This window comes from Dromiciops gliroides, chromosome 1, assembly GCF_019393635.1.
Source record: "Dromiciops gliroides isolate mDroGli1 chromosome 1, mDroGli1.pri, whole genome shotgun sequence".
NCBI classification, from domain to species: Eukaryota; Metazoa; Chordata; class Mammalia; order Microbiotheria; family Microbiotheriidae; genus Dromiciops; species Dromiciops gliroides.
In genome coordinates, this window is record NC_057861.1 from 464,005,936 (window position 1) to 464,022,566 (window position 16,631).

The window sequence follows — 16,631 nt, forward strand, 5'->3', positions numbered from 1 at the left end:
TTTGTTCAATGAGGTTAAAGTGCTTACATGGCTGTGAGGGAGGATAATACTTTTAAATCTTGGGATCATCTGTGACTCTGTTAAGATATTGTTATTAAATTGATTTTGATGTCATGATATAAGGAAACTTAAGGGACAGAATAAAAGAAGACTACGGGGAGGAGAGGAAGGGGAAGGTGGAGTGGAGTTAATTACATCATATGAAGACACAAAAAGAACTCATTATAATAGAGGGAAAGAAGGGAGGAGTGAGCATAGTTTCAATCTACTCGCTGAGATTTAGTTTCAGGGAGGGAATAAAATACTCTCCCATTTTTATAAAGGAAATTAGCTTACACTTTACAGACACAAAAGGGGAATGGGAAAAGGGTGGCGTTGATAGATGGGAGGGCAGAAGTGGGGTAAAAGGGGCAAGAAAAATAAGGGCATATGATCAAAAGGAGGTGAGATTGAGGGAGGTAGTGCTCAGAAGCAAAACACTGGTCAAGAGGAATAGGGTAAAAGAAGGGGGAAAAGAGTACAAACAAAAGGGGAAAGAAGAGGGAGGGAAATAAAAAGTTAATAATCTTAACTGTGAGTGTGAATGGGATGAACTCTCCCAAAAAACTGAAGCATATAGAAGAGTGGATTAAAATCAGAATCCTACAATATGTTGTTTACAAGAAAAACATTTGAAGCAGAGGGATACACAAAGAGTAAAGATAAAAGGTTGGAGCAGACTATATATTATGCTCAGCTGAGGGAAAAAAAGCAGGGGTAGCAATTCTTTTCTCAGACAAAGCAAAAGCAAAAATAGATCTAATTAAAAGACATAAGGAAGGAAACTACATCTTGCTAAAAGCTTTGAGAGAAAATAAAACAATATTAATACTAAACACATATGCACCAAGTGTATGGCACCCAAGATTCTAGGGGAGAACTTAAATGAGTTACAAGAGGAATAGACAATAAAATTATACTAGTGGGGGGATCTGAACCTTCCCCTCTCAGAAATAGATAGATCTAACCATAAAATAAATAAGAAAGAAATTAAAGAAGTGAATAGAATATTAGAAATGTCAGATATGATAGATATCTGGAGAAAAGTGAATAGGAATAGAAAGGAATATACCTTCTTCTCAGCAGTATATGGCACATACTCAAAAATTGACCATGTAATAGGGCACACAGACTCATAAGTCAAATGTAGAAAGGCAGAGAAATAGTAAATGCATCCTTCTCAGATCATGATGCAATAAAATTACATGTAGAAAGAGCCATAGAAAGATAGACTGGAAAATTAACTGGAAACTAAACGTATCTCATCCAAAACAATGAGTAGGTCAAAAAACAAATCATAGAAACAATAAATAAATTTAAATTCATCCAAGAGGATGGCAATAAAAAGACAACATACCAAAAACTATGAGATGCAGCCTAATCAGGGATTAGGAGAAATTTTAAGTCTCTAAATGCTTACATGAATAAAAAAGAGAAAGAAGAGATCAGTGAATTGGGCATGAAACTAAAAAAAAAGATAGAAAAAGAACAAATTAAAAATCCCCCACTAAATACTGAATTAAAAATCTTGAAAATCAAAGGAGAAATTAATGCAAGAAAACTATAGCAATAATCAATAAAACTAAGAGCTGGTTTTATGGAAAAATAACAGATAAAATAGATAATCCTTTGTTTATTTTGATTAAAAAAAGAAAGAAGAAAACCAATTTGTCAGTATGAAAAATGAAAAGCATGACTTCAACCACCAATGAAGTGGACATTCACGGAGTAATTAGGAAGCTTTTTGCCCAACTGCATGCCAATACATTTGACAATCTAAATGAAAGGATGAATATTTACCAAAAGTACAAACTACCCAGGTAAACTGAAGAGACATAAAATCCTTAAATAGGCCTATTTTAGAAAAGGAATTGAACAAGTCATCAATGAACTCCCTAAGAAAAAATCTCCAGGACCAGATGGTTATACAAGTGAATTCTACCAAACATTTAAACAACAATTAATTCCAATACTATATAAACTATTTGGAAAAATTGGTGAAGAAGTTCTACCAAATTCATTTTGTGACACAAATATGTGGTGATACCAAATCCAGGCAGAGTGAAAACAGAGAAAGAAAATTATAGACCAATTTCCTTAATGAATATTGATGCAAAAATCTTAAATAAAATGTTAACAAGGAGATTGCAGCAAATGACTACCAGGATAATACACTATGACCAGGTGGGATTTATACCAGGAATGCAAGGATGGTTCAATATTAAAAAAAAAAAACTGTTAATATAATCAACCACATCAATAACAAAACTAACTAAAATCATATGATTATCTCAACAGATGCAGAGAAAGCATTTGACAAAATAAAATGATCATTTCTATTAAATATACTAGAGAAAGGGGCAGCTAGGTCGCACAGTGGATCGAGCACCAGGCCTGGATTCAGGAGAACCTGAGTTCAAATCTGGCCTCAGACACTTAACACTTACTAGCTGTGTGACCCTGGGCAAGTCACTTAACCCCAATTCCCTAACAACAACAAAAAAACCAACCCAAAAAAACCCCACAAAAACAAAAACAAAAACAAACACTAGAGAGCAGGCAGCTATGTGGCACAGTGGATAAAGCACCAGCCCTGGATTAAGGAGGACCTGAGTTCAAATCTGACCTTGCCCACTTGACACTTACTAGGTGCATGACCCTGGGCAAGTCACTTAATCCCCATTGCCCTGCAAAAACAAACAAACTAAAAACTACAGAGCACAGGTATAGGTGCAGCTTTCCTTAAAGTAATAAGCAGTGTCTACCTAAAATCATCAGCAAACATTACATGTAACAGGTATAAGTTAGAGGCATTCCCAGTAAGATCACGGGTGAAAAAAGGATGTCCATTATCACTTTTATTATTTAATATTGTACTAGAAATGTTACCTATAGCAATAATATAAGAAAAAGGAATTAAGGAATTAGAATAGGCAAGGGCGAAATAAAACTTTAACTGCTTGCAGATGATATGATGGTATACTTAGAGAATCCTAAATAATCAAGTAAAATACTGTTTGAAACAATTTAAAACTTTAGCAAAGTTGGAGGATATAAAATAAACCCACATAAATCATCAGTATTTCTATACATGACAAAGCTCAGCAGCAAGAAATAGAAGGATAAATATCATTTAAAATGGTAAACAATATAAAATACTTCGGAGTCTAACCTTCCAAGACCAACCCAGGAACTCTATGAACAGAATTACAAAACACTTTTCACACAAATAAAACCAGATCTACATAATTGAAAAATATAAATTGCTCACGGATAGGCCAAGGTAATATAATAAAAATGACAATTCTACCTAAATTAGTTTACCTATCAGTGCCCTACCAATAAGACTACCTAAAAATTATTTTATGGAATTAGAAAAAAATAATAAAATTCATATGGAAAAACAAAAAGTCAAAATATATCAAGGGAACTAATAAAAAAAATGCACTAGAAGGTGGGCTAGCCCCACCAAATCTGAAGCTATGCTATAAAGTGGCAGTCTTCAAAACTAAAAAAAAAGTGGTGTATCAATGGAATAGGGACAGGAGACACAGTAGTAAATGACTATAATAATCTACTGTTTGATAAACCCCAAAACTCCAGCTTCTGGGATAGGAATTCAGTATTTGACAAAAACTGCTGGGAAAACTGGAAGATAGTATGGCAGAAATTAGGCATAGACCAACATCTTACATCTTATATGAAAATAAGGTCAAAATAGGTTCAAGATTTAGACATAAAGGGTGATACCATATATAAATAAGGAGAAGAAAACAGGGTTTAACTCTCAGTTCTATGGAGAGGAAAATTATTTATGCCTAAATGAGAGAAAGAAAGAGATATTATGAAATGCAAGATGGAAGACTTTGATTCCATTAAATTTAAAAATTTTGTACAAACAGAAGCAATGAAGCCAAAATTAGAAGGAAGGGAAGAAAACCGGGAAACATTTTTTACAGCCAGCATTTCTGATAAAGGACTCATTTCTAAAATATATCAGGAACTAAATAAAATTTGTAAGAATCCAAAGCATTCCCCAATTGAGAAATGGTCAAAAGATATGAATAGGCAATTTTCTGAAGAAGTCAAAGCTATCTATTGCCATATAAAAAAATGCTCTAAATCACTATTGATTAGAGAAATGCTAATTAAAACAACTCTGAGGTACCACCTGACACCTATCAGATTGGCTAAAATGACAAGAAAGGAAAACAATAAATGTTGAAAAAGCTGTCGAAAAATTGGAACACTAATGCATTGTTGGTGGAGCTGTGAACTGATCCAGCCATTCTGGAGAGCAATTTGGAATTATGTCCAAAGGGCTATAAAACTCTGCATACCCTTTGACCCAGCCATACCACTTTTGGATCTTTCTCCCAAAGAGATCATGGAAAAGGGAAAAGGACACACATGTACAAAAATATAGCTGCTCTTTATGTGGTGACAAGGAATTGGAAGTTGAGGGGATGCCCATCAATTGGGGAATGGCTGGACAAGTTGTGGTATATGAATACACTGGAATACTATTGTGCTGTAAGAAATGATGAGCAGGAGGAGAAACCTGGAGGGTCTTGCGTGGGCTGATGATGAGTGAGATGAGTAGAACCAGAAGAACATTGTACACAGTATCATCAACATTGTGTGTTGATCTACTGTGATTGACTATATTCTTCTCACCAATGCAGTGGTACAGAAGAGTTCCAGGGAACTCATGATAGAAGAGCATCTCCAAATCCAGGGGAAAAAAAAGAACTGTGGAGTATAGATGCTGAATGAACCATACTATTTCTTTTGCCTTTGGTGCTATTGTTTTTCTATTTTGAGGTTTTTTGGTCATTGCTCTGATTTTTCTCCTATAACATGACTAATGCAGAAATATGTTTAATCTTTGTTAAGGGCTAAAATTCTTGCTAGTCTGTCTAAAATATCTAATGAGTGGTCGCCAATCAATTACAAGCTTTAGCAAGAGTTAGACTTTTAAGCATTTATTAAGGAGAATAAGAATTTGGTAAAGAGAGAGAGAAAGGCCTAGATTCCTATCTATTAAAGGGAGAGCACATTTCTAGCTCCCTTCTCCGCCAGCGTCCTCAGGAAAGAGCGCGAGACTGAGCGCCAGTCTCTTCCTTCCTCCTCCCACTAGTCCGCGTCACTTCCTGACTCCTGAAGAAAAGACTCCTGGTCTTGCCCTCAAAGACCTTCGCTTCATGGGCAGAACTCTTCTACAGTTAGTATCCAGCAGGTGGCGTTATTCCAATCGTTACATCTTACTATGTGTGTGTATATATATATATATATATATATATATATATATATATAGATATATATATATATATATATATATATATATATATCAGATTATTTGCTGTCTAGCGGAGGGGGGAGGGCGGGGAGGGAGGGAGAAAAATCTGCAATTGGAAAGCTTGTATAAACAAAAGTTGAGATCTATCTTTACATGTAATGGGAAAAAATTAAAATACATTATTACAAATAAAAATAAATAAATAAATAAATAAGATTGTGTTGTGTTTTAATTTGTATTTGTATACATTCTGATTTTTCACAAAAGTAAGTGTATACTTCATTAAAAATGGTATTATTTGGGGCTGAGCCGGGCAGTGGGTGGATGGGCTGATCGGGGCTACCTGCAGAGGTGCCACCATCCCGGCCCATTTGAGGGCTAGCTTGAGGGGATGGGCACCCGTCACTCCCCCTTCCTCTACATTCCAGAAAAAAAAATCAGAAAAACTGTGATAGCAAGCTGGGATCTTGGACTCCCAGACTTACATTTCTCCAAACAAAAAACTGCCACTAAATTGTATAGCAGCCTAAGCCACTGAGTTTTAGGAAAGATTTCTAGAATGACTGATACTCCTGGTGCTGTTCCAAATTTTGAAGAGATGTTTACCAGTAGATTCACAGAAGAGGATACAGAGTATCAAGAATACCTGAAACACCCTGCAGATTCCCCTCCAATTGTTGAAGAGTGGAACAGTTGATCTAGTGGTAATCAAAGAAACAGAGGCAATCGGTTGCAAGATAACAGACACTTTCGAGGAAGGGATGGCAGGCAGGGTTGGCCAAGTGAAAACAGATCTAATCAATGGCATGGAAGACCCTGGGGTAATAACTATCAGCAGCACAGACAAGAACCTTACTGCCATCATCAGTATGGACAATATGGTCATAATCAACGGCCACCTTATGGCGACTATTAATGTTGGCAGCCCTCAAGTAAAACAAATTACATTCTCTTGTAACATGTCAAAAGCTTGCCTGTTTCCTCTTTTTGGTCATGTTTTTTATATATGATTTTGTATAAATAATATTAGGCAACTTAAGGCTGTCATGTACAAATAAACTAAAAAGGTGTGATGGTAAATGGGAATGATAAATCCTGTAGAGAAGTTATGGACTGCATTGTTCAACTTCTACCTCAAATTCGTCTTTTTTTCATATTTTGTTAGTGCATTGAATTTCATGTCTTTTCCATGTAAGGCTGCCAGTAGTCACAAGTTTGTAACACAGGCATAATTAGGAATAGGAAAATAGTTTGCCTTCTCTAAAACTTAAAGGAATATCTGTAAACATGGATATGATTATTTCTGGAATTTGGCAGACTTTAATGAAATAATTCATCAAGAGACAGTTATATTGGCTTGCAAAATATCATTTAAAAACAGCTGAAACACATTATAATTGATTTACCTTTCACTTGACTTTGATTTAGAAATAATAACTACTGTGTGAATGCCTGAGTTCTATACTAGTAACAAAAGGAAGACAAGAATAAAGATGTGAAATTTTTAAAAATGGTATTATTTGAAATTATTGCATAATTGTATATTATATTCTGAATCGAGGTACATTCACATTTTTGTGATCATGTTATGCTCAATTTTTAAATTCATATGAGACTTGGATTATGGGAATTTATCATTAAGACATTAATGGCCTTCATTATGAGTTATCAGATGCCAGTTGGCCAAGATGCCATCCAATCACAAGAGGAATACATACAAGAGCAGACACTGAACTATCACATGAGAGGAGACATGCATGAAGTCAAGGTATGGCCGAGGGAACGGCTTTTGGCAAATGTTGAGGTTGGATTCTCTTGGTTTAATATTTTATTCTCTTCTTCCCCACAATACTGTACAGATGGCTGGAAGTATTCTTCCCACCCATCTCATTTCTACACCTGGCTTCTATGCCCCCTCCTATATGCCTGATGCCATGGACATCTCAATTCCATGCATCTGATTAAGTCTGATTCAGTTTCCTCCAATATGTTCAGTGGCATGGACATATATTCCATCTACCTATTTTAAGCCTGGCATACTGCATGGGCAGTACATATTACTCAAGTGTGGAATGCTCATATCCCATCATTTCTCTGTTCTTTTATGGTAACCCCCATAATTATCTCAGGTGTCACGAAAAATACAGTGTTGAATTTGGCCTTGACATCTGTTACCAATTATATTAGATTTTAAATTTTCTCATAATGGCATAAGGATAATTAGGCAGGTGATGCAAAAAGTGATGAAAGAAAGATAAAAATTATTTTTTAAAGTAATATTCTAGCAATGATCTTCTCAATTTTCCCTACACAAGGGGAGACTATAGTAATGTTAAGTTTTAAAGAATGTTTCGAATTTTGTTTTATTATATGTTTCATGTATAACAACTAAGATTCTTAATTAGACATGTTCTTGAGAACTTTCATTGTTTGATTTGATTATTGACAAAGCTATTTTAAAGTTATGTTAAGCTCACTTTTGTAGGAAATTTTCCTGGCTGATTACCAGCATCCACACATCAACCCCTGAAAAGACTTCTATTCCATGACTACACCAATAGGACATCTAAGTAAAGACAAGAAGAGACTTTAAATGAACAGCTTTGTTTTGTTGTTTCTCTTTTTTTTCCTTCTGTTATTATATATACCATCTGTAACATGTACTCTCTTCAGAAGCCATCCCTTTTCAGGTCAATGTCAAAGTTCCAGTTCATGAGGGACCGACCCTCTGGCCAAAACTTTCCTCTCTCCCTTTTCTATATTGTTATTAAACATATTTTTAGTTAGCATAGGGGATTATATTCTGTTATTTTTGACTGTTTCATCAAGGAAACACCCTGTTTCTTGAAGAAACAAAGGGGGGACTCTAATAATTGGAATGTCACCACCTGCTGGAGACTTACTGTAGGAAAGCTCCACCATGAGGAGAAGGCCTCTGAGGGCAAGGCCATGTGGCTTTTCTTTGGCATCAGAAAGTGATGTTTGTTGTGGGAGGAAAAGGGGGTGAGGCTGACACTCTGGCTCGCTTTTTTGCCCAGACTCTCGTGGACAGTGGAGCAGAACCGTAGTTCCCCAAGATAGATAGATGAATCTAGGTCTTTCTCTCTCTCTTTCACCAAATTCTTATTCTCCTTAATAAATGTTTAAAAGTCTAACTCTTGCTAAAGCTTATAATTTATTGGCAACCACTCATTAGATATTTTAGACAGACTAGCTAGAATTTTTGCCCCATACAATGTTCAATTCAATGATTTGATTTATCCTTGTAAAATATTTTTGTCATTTTTACACTAAATTTTTTGTTTGTTTGTTTGTTTTTGTTTGTTTTTTTTTTTTTTTTTTTAGTGAGGCAATTGGGGTTAAGTGATTTGACCAGGGTCACACAGCTAGTAAGTGTTAAGTGTCTGAGGCCGGATTTGAACTCAGGTCCTCCTGAATCCAGGACCAGTGCTTTATCCACTGTGCCACCTAGCCGCCCCTACACTAACTTTTTAAAAATGTTGGACTTCTAAAGAGTCAATATTCTTCATTCTGTCTTCAGATTATAAGAATTTGATCAGCAACTAGAAATGAATAGGGCTATTCAAAATCATTAATGTAATTAAAAGTCAATTCTTCTGTCCTCTCCTCAGGGTTAGGATCAGTTTTACACAATTTGGGGATAGATGCAGATTTGTTGCTTGGGGGGGGTGCTTTTTGGCATGGTAATCATCATTCTGTTCTTCCTTTTCTTATATTTTATGATCTCATGTGGTTCTGATTCCAGTTCTTTTCTTGTATGCTGAATTATTTTTCTGTTGAACTATAAACTCTGAAGTTTGTGTTCACACTACTGGGTATAGAAGATTGTGCGTGTGTGTGTGTGTGTGTGTGTGTATGTGTGTGTGTGTGTGTGTGTGTATCTTGACCTGTGAGTTTTGTCTAATTTGAGGTAGTTTCAGAAACTCTGGACATCCCCCCCCCCCCAATGAATTCTTGACTAGGAATGGTAATAGTTGCAAGATTTACAAAATAATGTTCAGGGATTTTTCTTCCTCATACTTTCCTGGGTGCTCAGTGATTATTAAATGAATTATCTTCCCAAATTTCAGGTTCATTTTTTTCTTTCTTTTTTTTTAAGTGAGGCAACTGAGGTTAAGTGACTTGCCCAGGGTCACACAGCTAGTAAGTATCAAGTGTCTGAGGCCAGATTTGAACTCAGGTACTCCTGAATCCAGGGCCAGTGCTTTATCCACTGCGCCACCTATCTGCCCCCTCAGGTTCATTTTTAAAAGTATATCTCTTACATGTATTACTTTTTCTGTTTTTTCTTTTTAACTTCTCTTAATAGACAATTTTATGTTTTTAAATATTTGAGTGAAATTTTCTCCATAGGCAAATATCCTCCCATCTTGCTGGGTCACAGAATAGAGAATGAATAGTTCTAGTATTCATAATATGGTATTTTGTTGTTTTCTCTCTGTGTTCAAGCAATAGATTACACAACTAAATTATATTATATGCATATTGTGTGTATGTATATATATACATATGTATACATATATACATATATATACATATGTATACATATATACATATACACATATATACATACCTACATATCTACGTATAAAATGTTCTTTTTTTACTGTCATATTTTTGCAGCAGGTAGGGTATGTTGAGATGAAATGAGGAATTCTCAAGTCTTTGAAGAGTTAACAAAAGGAGGTTTGCTTTGCACTGATACAGCGAAACACGCATCAAAGATATGATGGCACTTTGTTTCATTGGACTTAGTCCCTGATTTTCACATGAAAATGTGTCTTGTCATCAGGAAGAATATGATGAAGGATATGGTGGTACAACTAGTCTTCAGAAATCCAGTCAGAGAGTTTCCCAGAATGAATATGTGTAGGACTTGTTTATCTCCTTGGGTGACCAGGAAGCTATCTTTGGGTAATGAAAGTAAATCATTTTCAATTTTTTTTTTGGTGGGGCAATGGGGGTTAAGTGACTTGCCCAGAGTCACATAACTAGTAAGTGCCAAGTGTCTGCAGCTGGATTTTAACTCAGGTCCTCCTGAATACAGGGTAGGTACTTTATTCACTGTGCCATCTAGCTGCCCTTAGCCAATCATTTTCATAGAAAGTTTTGTCTACTTTTATGGAAAATTGATATGGTAACATAAAAAAGAGAAGGAATAGACCTGGCCCATATTTTGTAGATACACTGATAGTAGAGCTGTCACATTTTTATTTAAATTAGTTTCATTTTTATTGTTTTTAAGTGATTTTCAAAGTACTTGGATATAGGGGTCACCATTCATATATTCATATGGCCATCTTATATCCTAATGCTTCACTTTGCAGTGATGGCCTAGAAGAGAATCCCTTCTCACAAAGAAGAGGAAAAATAGAAATAAGTATGAACAAATAATTATTAAGTGAATAAATAAAAGAAATACAACCTAATTAACTACAACGCAATTGGAAATGGAAATCATCATATATTCTACTTCCTCTTTACTACAGAATATAAAAAATGGCCAAAAATTAGCACCTTCAGTAAACAGGGATGGTTTTATTGAAAAAGTGGTGTATGAGCATCATCTTAAAGGGAGAAAGGGTATCTTTGATATAAAAGTGAGCAAGGAGTCTATTTGAATGCCACTGGAATGACAGAGAAACATGAAATGGAATGTCATGAGTGAGAAATATAAGTTCACTTTGACTTGAATGCACAGTGTTGGATAGGGTATTATGTACAATTAGGCTATACTTATATACAATGGAACTAGATTTTGTAGGACTACTAGAGTTAAGCAGAAAAGGTTATATTTTATCTCAGGAACAATAGGAAGCCACTATAACATGGTTAAATATGTGCTTAAAGAAAAATAACTTAGGCAGCAGTGGAAGACAGAGGAAAGAGAGACTCGAGAAGGTGATATAAATTTGGTGATGGCTGAAATAACCTGGATGATAGGTTGTAGGGCAAGTGCTAAGATGGTAGTTGTGTGAAAAGAAGGAAATGGTGGGATAAAAAAGATACTGTGGAAGAGGAAACATCAATATTTATCAACTGTGTGAGAGAGTGATGAGTTGAGGATAATGCTGAGGTTATAAACATAGGAGATTAGAAGGTTATTTAAAAAACTAAACAAAAACAAGGACATGTAGAAGACGTATTTAGGAAGAAAGATGTAGAGTTCAGTTTCTAGGATACCAATGGAAATATTCAATAGGCATGTGAACTGAAGTTCAGGGGAAGGACAGTGGATAGACTGATGAGTCTTCTACATAGACATGACATGTAAATCCATGAGAACTGAGTAGATTACCAAGTGAGAGGATATGAAGTTTGAATAGGTCACCCACAAGGAGAAGTGTGATATTTATGATGAGCCAGCAAAGGAGGTTGAGGAGTACTCAGACAGATAAAAGGAGAAACAGGAAAGAGTGTGTGGTTTGGTCATTTTTCAGTTGTATCCAACTTTTTATGACTCCATTTGTCATTTTCATGCCAGAGGTACTTGAGTGATTTGCCATTTTTTTCCAGTTCATTTTACACATGAGGAAAATGAGACAAATGGGATTAAGTGAATTGCACAAGGCCACATAGTAAATTTCTGATGCTGGATTTTAACTTAGGAAGATGAGTTTTCTTGATTTCAAGACCTAACTGCCAGGAGGGAGTATTGTCACAAAAATTCAAGGAAGATCCAGTATCCAATAGAACAGGGATATTAATAATGATATCATCTAGATAAGTCCAGAATGGGAGTTATTAACCTAGAACATAGGAACTGTCTCTTTAAAAATTTAGATAACTATATTTCAATATATTTGACAATCTTTATTTTGTTCCTTTAAATACATTATTTTGAGAAGTGGCCCAAAGCCTTCACCAGACTTCCAAAATGGTCTGTCAAAGTAATTGGTGGGGTACTTCCCACAAATGATACTTTTCTGGAATTCTTGTAAAAGTGTGAAGAAACTTTATTTTTCTTGATCCTTATGAAAATTACATTGTTTATCTAACTCTATACTTTGACTTGCAGTGCCTTCAAATCTTCATCAATGAAATTTTGGATAGATTCCTTCAAAGTACTACAAATTAATTTTATTCTCAACTTTCAGAAAACACTACTTTCAGCTTGATCTCTGGCTCTATACTCTATGATATATTGGTTTTAGTCTCCTCAGTCTTTTCATTTTTTATTGAGTTTCTGTATTGCCTGAGATTAAAGCAAAGGACCAGTGTCCTTGCTATTATAGGCTCCAAAATATTCCCTATTAAAAAATCTTGGATCTTTAATTCTTTAATGAATTGACTGAAGGCACTGAATTTAAGCCATCTTTCACTGATGTGTGTTTGTACATAATGATGACGTTAGTAGCCTAACGACAACATTATTTGGGTTTCCTGGACCTTATTTCTTTAAACGTCTTCAAGAGTGTTACTACATGAAGTGATAATGTCTTTTCCTCCAGATAAAGGGCAAAACTTAGTATGCACAAGTCCTTTAAGAAGAGCCAATGGGCATATATTCAATGCTTTTTACTTGAGAACATCTCTTGCATACCTTCATTCCCATGCCACTAGCCAGAATGGAAGGTATTTGCCTTAGCCTGGTTGATGTAAAGAATAGCAAAGGAAGCATTTTTTTTCTAATTTTAATACATGTGGATGAAAGCGATGATCTACAATATTTTCCCAAAGCACAGATGATAATTGACCATTGGCCATACACATACACACAGAGAGTGTTAAGAACTTTTGGTATAGCATAAGAATGAAGAAAAGACAATCAGACTTAATTAAGAGATCCATAGCAGTTTTGAGGGAACAATTTCATTTGAGTAATGAGGTTAGAAACCAGATTCTAATGGGTCAAGGATAGAAGCAAGCAAGGGGAAGTAGCAAGTGTAAACTGTTTTTGTAAGAAGAGATATAGTGATAGAATGAGGGGATATGTGGTCTATTTTTTTCTTTCCTTTTAGAAATGGGGGGGATTCAGAAATATTTAAAAGCAGTATAGGAAAAGAACTATTTCATAAGCCCTATCTTGCATCTCTAACAGAACTCAATGTGTCATCTTAAACTGAACATGTGCAAACTAAAATTCAATTAAGTATCTGTCTAGTTCTTCCCCAACTTTCAGCACTTTAATCTTCTTACCTTTCCTTGTACAGATATAAGTACTGCCATTCTTCCAGTAACCCAGGTTTGAAAGCTAGGTGTGAATTGACATCTCACTCTCTCTTACCTTCAATATCGAATCTGTTACAAAAACTAATTGATTCTGGGGGCAGCTGGGTGGCTCAGTGGATAAAGCACTGGCCCTGGATTCAGGAGTACCTGAGTTCAAATCCGGCCTCAGACACTTGGCACTAACTAGCTGTGTGACCCTGGGCAAGTCACTTAACCCTCATTGCCCAGCAAAAATACATAAATAAATTGAAATACATTGAAATACATTTAAAAATGAATTGATTCTATCATTTGAAAATATTTTTAAAATTTTTATTGATAAATTTTTATTTCCCCAAGTTACATGTAAAAACAAATTTTACATAGATTTTTAAAATTTTGAGTTCAAAATTCTCTTTCTCCCTCCCTCCCACCCCCCTTAAGAACTCAAGCAATTCAATATAAGTTATACATGTGCAGTCATGCAAAACATAACAAACAAAAAAACTTTAGAAAGAGGAACTAAGAAAAACAAACAAAAATTATGCTTCAATCTGCAATCAGATACCATCAGTTCTTCCTCTGTAGATGGATGGCATTTTTCATAAGTCCTTCTGATAGCATCTTGCTCCTCATTTTTTACAGCACAATAATGTTTCATCCTAATATCCGCTTCAAATTTTTTCACAATGATTATTGCAAACTGTATTTTCCTCCACCCTATTCCCTCCCCTTGATATTTACTCTATTTTTTATCTTCTTTCACCCTATCCCTCATCAAAAGTGTTTTCAAATTTTTTTTTATGTAGCAGCATTTTTATATACACACTTCTTTACTATGATTATTTCCATCACCCTGGTATATTTCCTCATTTCCCCAAATTTAGACTGTTATAATTGTCTTCTAGTTTTTTCCCACCATATTTCTCCCTACTACAGTCCATTTTCCACTCAGATGTCAATTTGATGATCATAATATAAAACCCTCCATTTATCTTGCAAAGTTCTTCAGAACCTTCTTCTTCCTACTTCCTCAGTCTTCTTACATCTCACACCCGATCCCACTTTATTTTATATAATCCAGTGTCACTGCTCTTTTTGATGTTTAATGCACAAGTCACTTCTTACTCGGTGAAGCATTTTCACTAGCTATCCAAAATCTCTAAATTTATATCAATTTGCATCTCTAACTTCTGCTTTCCCTGGCTTTCTTCAAGTTTCAGTTAAACTTTCAAGATTAAAAGATCAGTAAAGCCTTCTTGTGTTATTAGTAACTTCTACAAGAAGGCTTTACTGATCTTTTAATCTTCTTTTCCATTGATTATCTCTGATTTTTCCTGTTTGAATATGGCAGTGTAGCTGTTGTCTCTCCTTTCAGTATTTGAGCTCCTTGGGAAACATACTTTTTTGACAGAAACTAAAGAAAGTATTAGGAAGTGGGAAATGATACCATTTTTTCAGATGTAGAGACTTGCAGAAGAGGACACTTGAACCTCAATTTGATGTCCTCAATTTATTTTTTTCATTAAAGTAAGATCTAAAATCCTAATTTGAGAATGGGAGGAAGGCAAAAATTGTGAGAGAAGAGAAGGTTTGCAATACATTACATAAGGAGTGGCATAAGGTATAATCTAGTAAGGATAAAAGGAGTGGCTTATTGCAGATGTGACTCAGATCAAGTTGGATAATATGAAATTGTAATGCATTAGTTTACCTCTGAGTATCAAATATAGGAGGATATAACATCAGAAGATTTTGGTCTTGAGATTAATCACTTTATGATATCTTGGGCTCTTAATTTAGACTTTGTTTCCAAAAAAACATGAGAAATTTTGAATACTGGCAGTTACTAGATAGTTTATAGGCTTAAAAAGCCACAGCCACATGTTTACATTGTTGTATTTGATAAATTTGCTGGATTTAAAATTTTTCCTCCTCAATGGATTTTCATTTTTTTTGAAAGAATCTTGTCTTGGAAGATGGTAATATTGGGAAGTGACAATAATGTCTTAAACAAATAGTAGTGATGGTTTTTCTGTTTCCTTTTTTGAAAGAAAGATAAGCACCATTGGTCCTCTATTCTCATCTATCAAATTGTAAATAATTTAGATTCCTCAGGTAGTATTCTACATTTCCTCAAAAGCAGACTGTCATTTTTTGAAAACTATTTACTGCTCTCACTCTTTTTTAAATGCTAATTAAGAACAGATACATTTTTTTCACGACAAGATTGAAAATCCAAAGGCTTCATTGTTAGTGTCTATACCATAGAACAAGATGCCATAACAGTACAATATGTCATTTTTCTGGTCACTATCTATGCCAACTCTGTCCTGTATTTTGTTGCTAAGACAGCAGTCTACACAAATGTGGTGGTCTGACAAATTACTTTTTCAGGTGAAGTATTGTCAACATGAGTGTGGGGGCTATTTCTTCACATTTAAAAGCGTGCATATCTAACTAAACTTCTAGAGCAATGAAATGAAATGGCCTTCTGCCAAGTCCCTCCATCTTTCTGTTCAGGGTACAAATGGTCTGCCTTCTTTCAGTAGGCTTGTATGATAGTTTTGGGTGTTTTAATATGAAGGGTTATAATTATTTGATTTCCCTCTCAAAAGATGGAGAATTAGGCAAAATAATAGTGCCCACATGAATTTTCTTAGAATTCTCTAAAAGAAATCTTTACTAAAAGTAGAGCCCTTGTTTATAATTTTTCATTACAACCCAAGAAAATTGCTATTTGATAGCCCTTTGATATTTCCAATAAAAGACAAATCATTTTATCTCACTGGCACTTTAGACAAAAAATAATTTATGACCAACATTACCATAGTAGACGCATTGGACCACTTCTTTGTTGGTGATCCTATCTGACCAAGATATGCCAAGGATGCACTGATGGCAGCGCATGTGGAAGCTGTTAAGCTTCTTTGCTTGTCTAGTGTATGTAGTCCATGTTGCACTGCCATACAGTAAGATACTCAGGACGCGTGCTCTATAGATGGCAAATTTGGTTCATCTTGTCAGTTAATTGTTTGCCCAGACATGCTTGAGAAGCTTAGACATGTTTGAAGTAGCTGTCCCAATCCTCTGATTGATCTCAGAATCAAGTGACAAACTG

General features: G+C 35.1%; 1 pseudogene; it reads left to right on the top strand.

The window, feature by feature from the left end:
• Positions 1–5,897: 5,897 nt before the first annotated feature.
• LOC122727278 lies at positions 5,898–6,254 on the top strand (annotated as a pseudogene).
• The last annotated feature ends 10,377 nt before the right edge of the window (positions 6,255–16,631 follow it).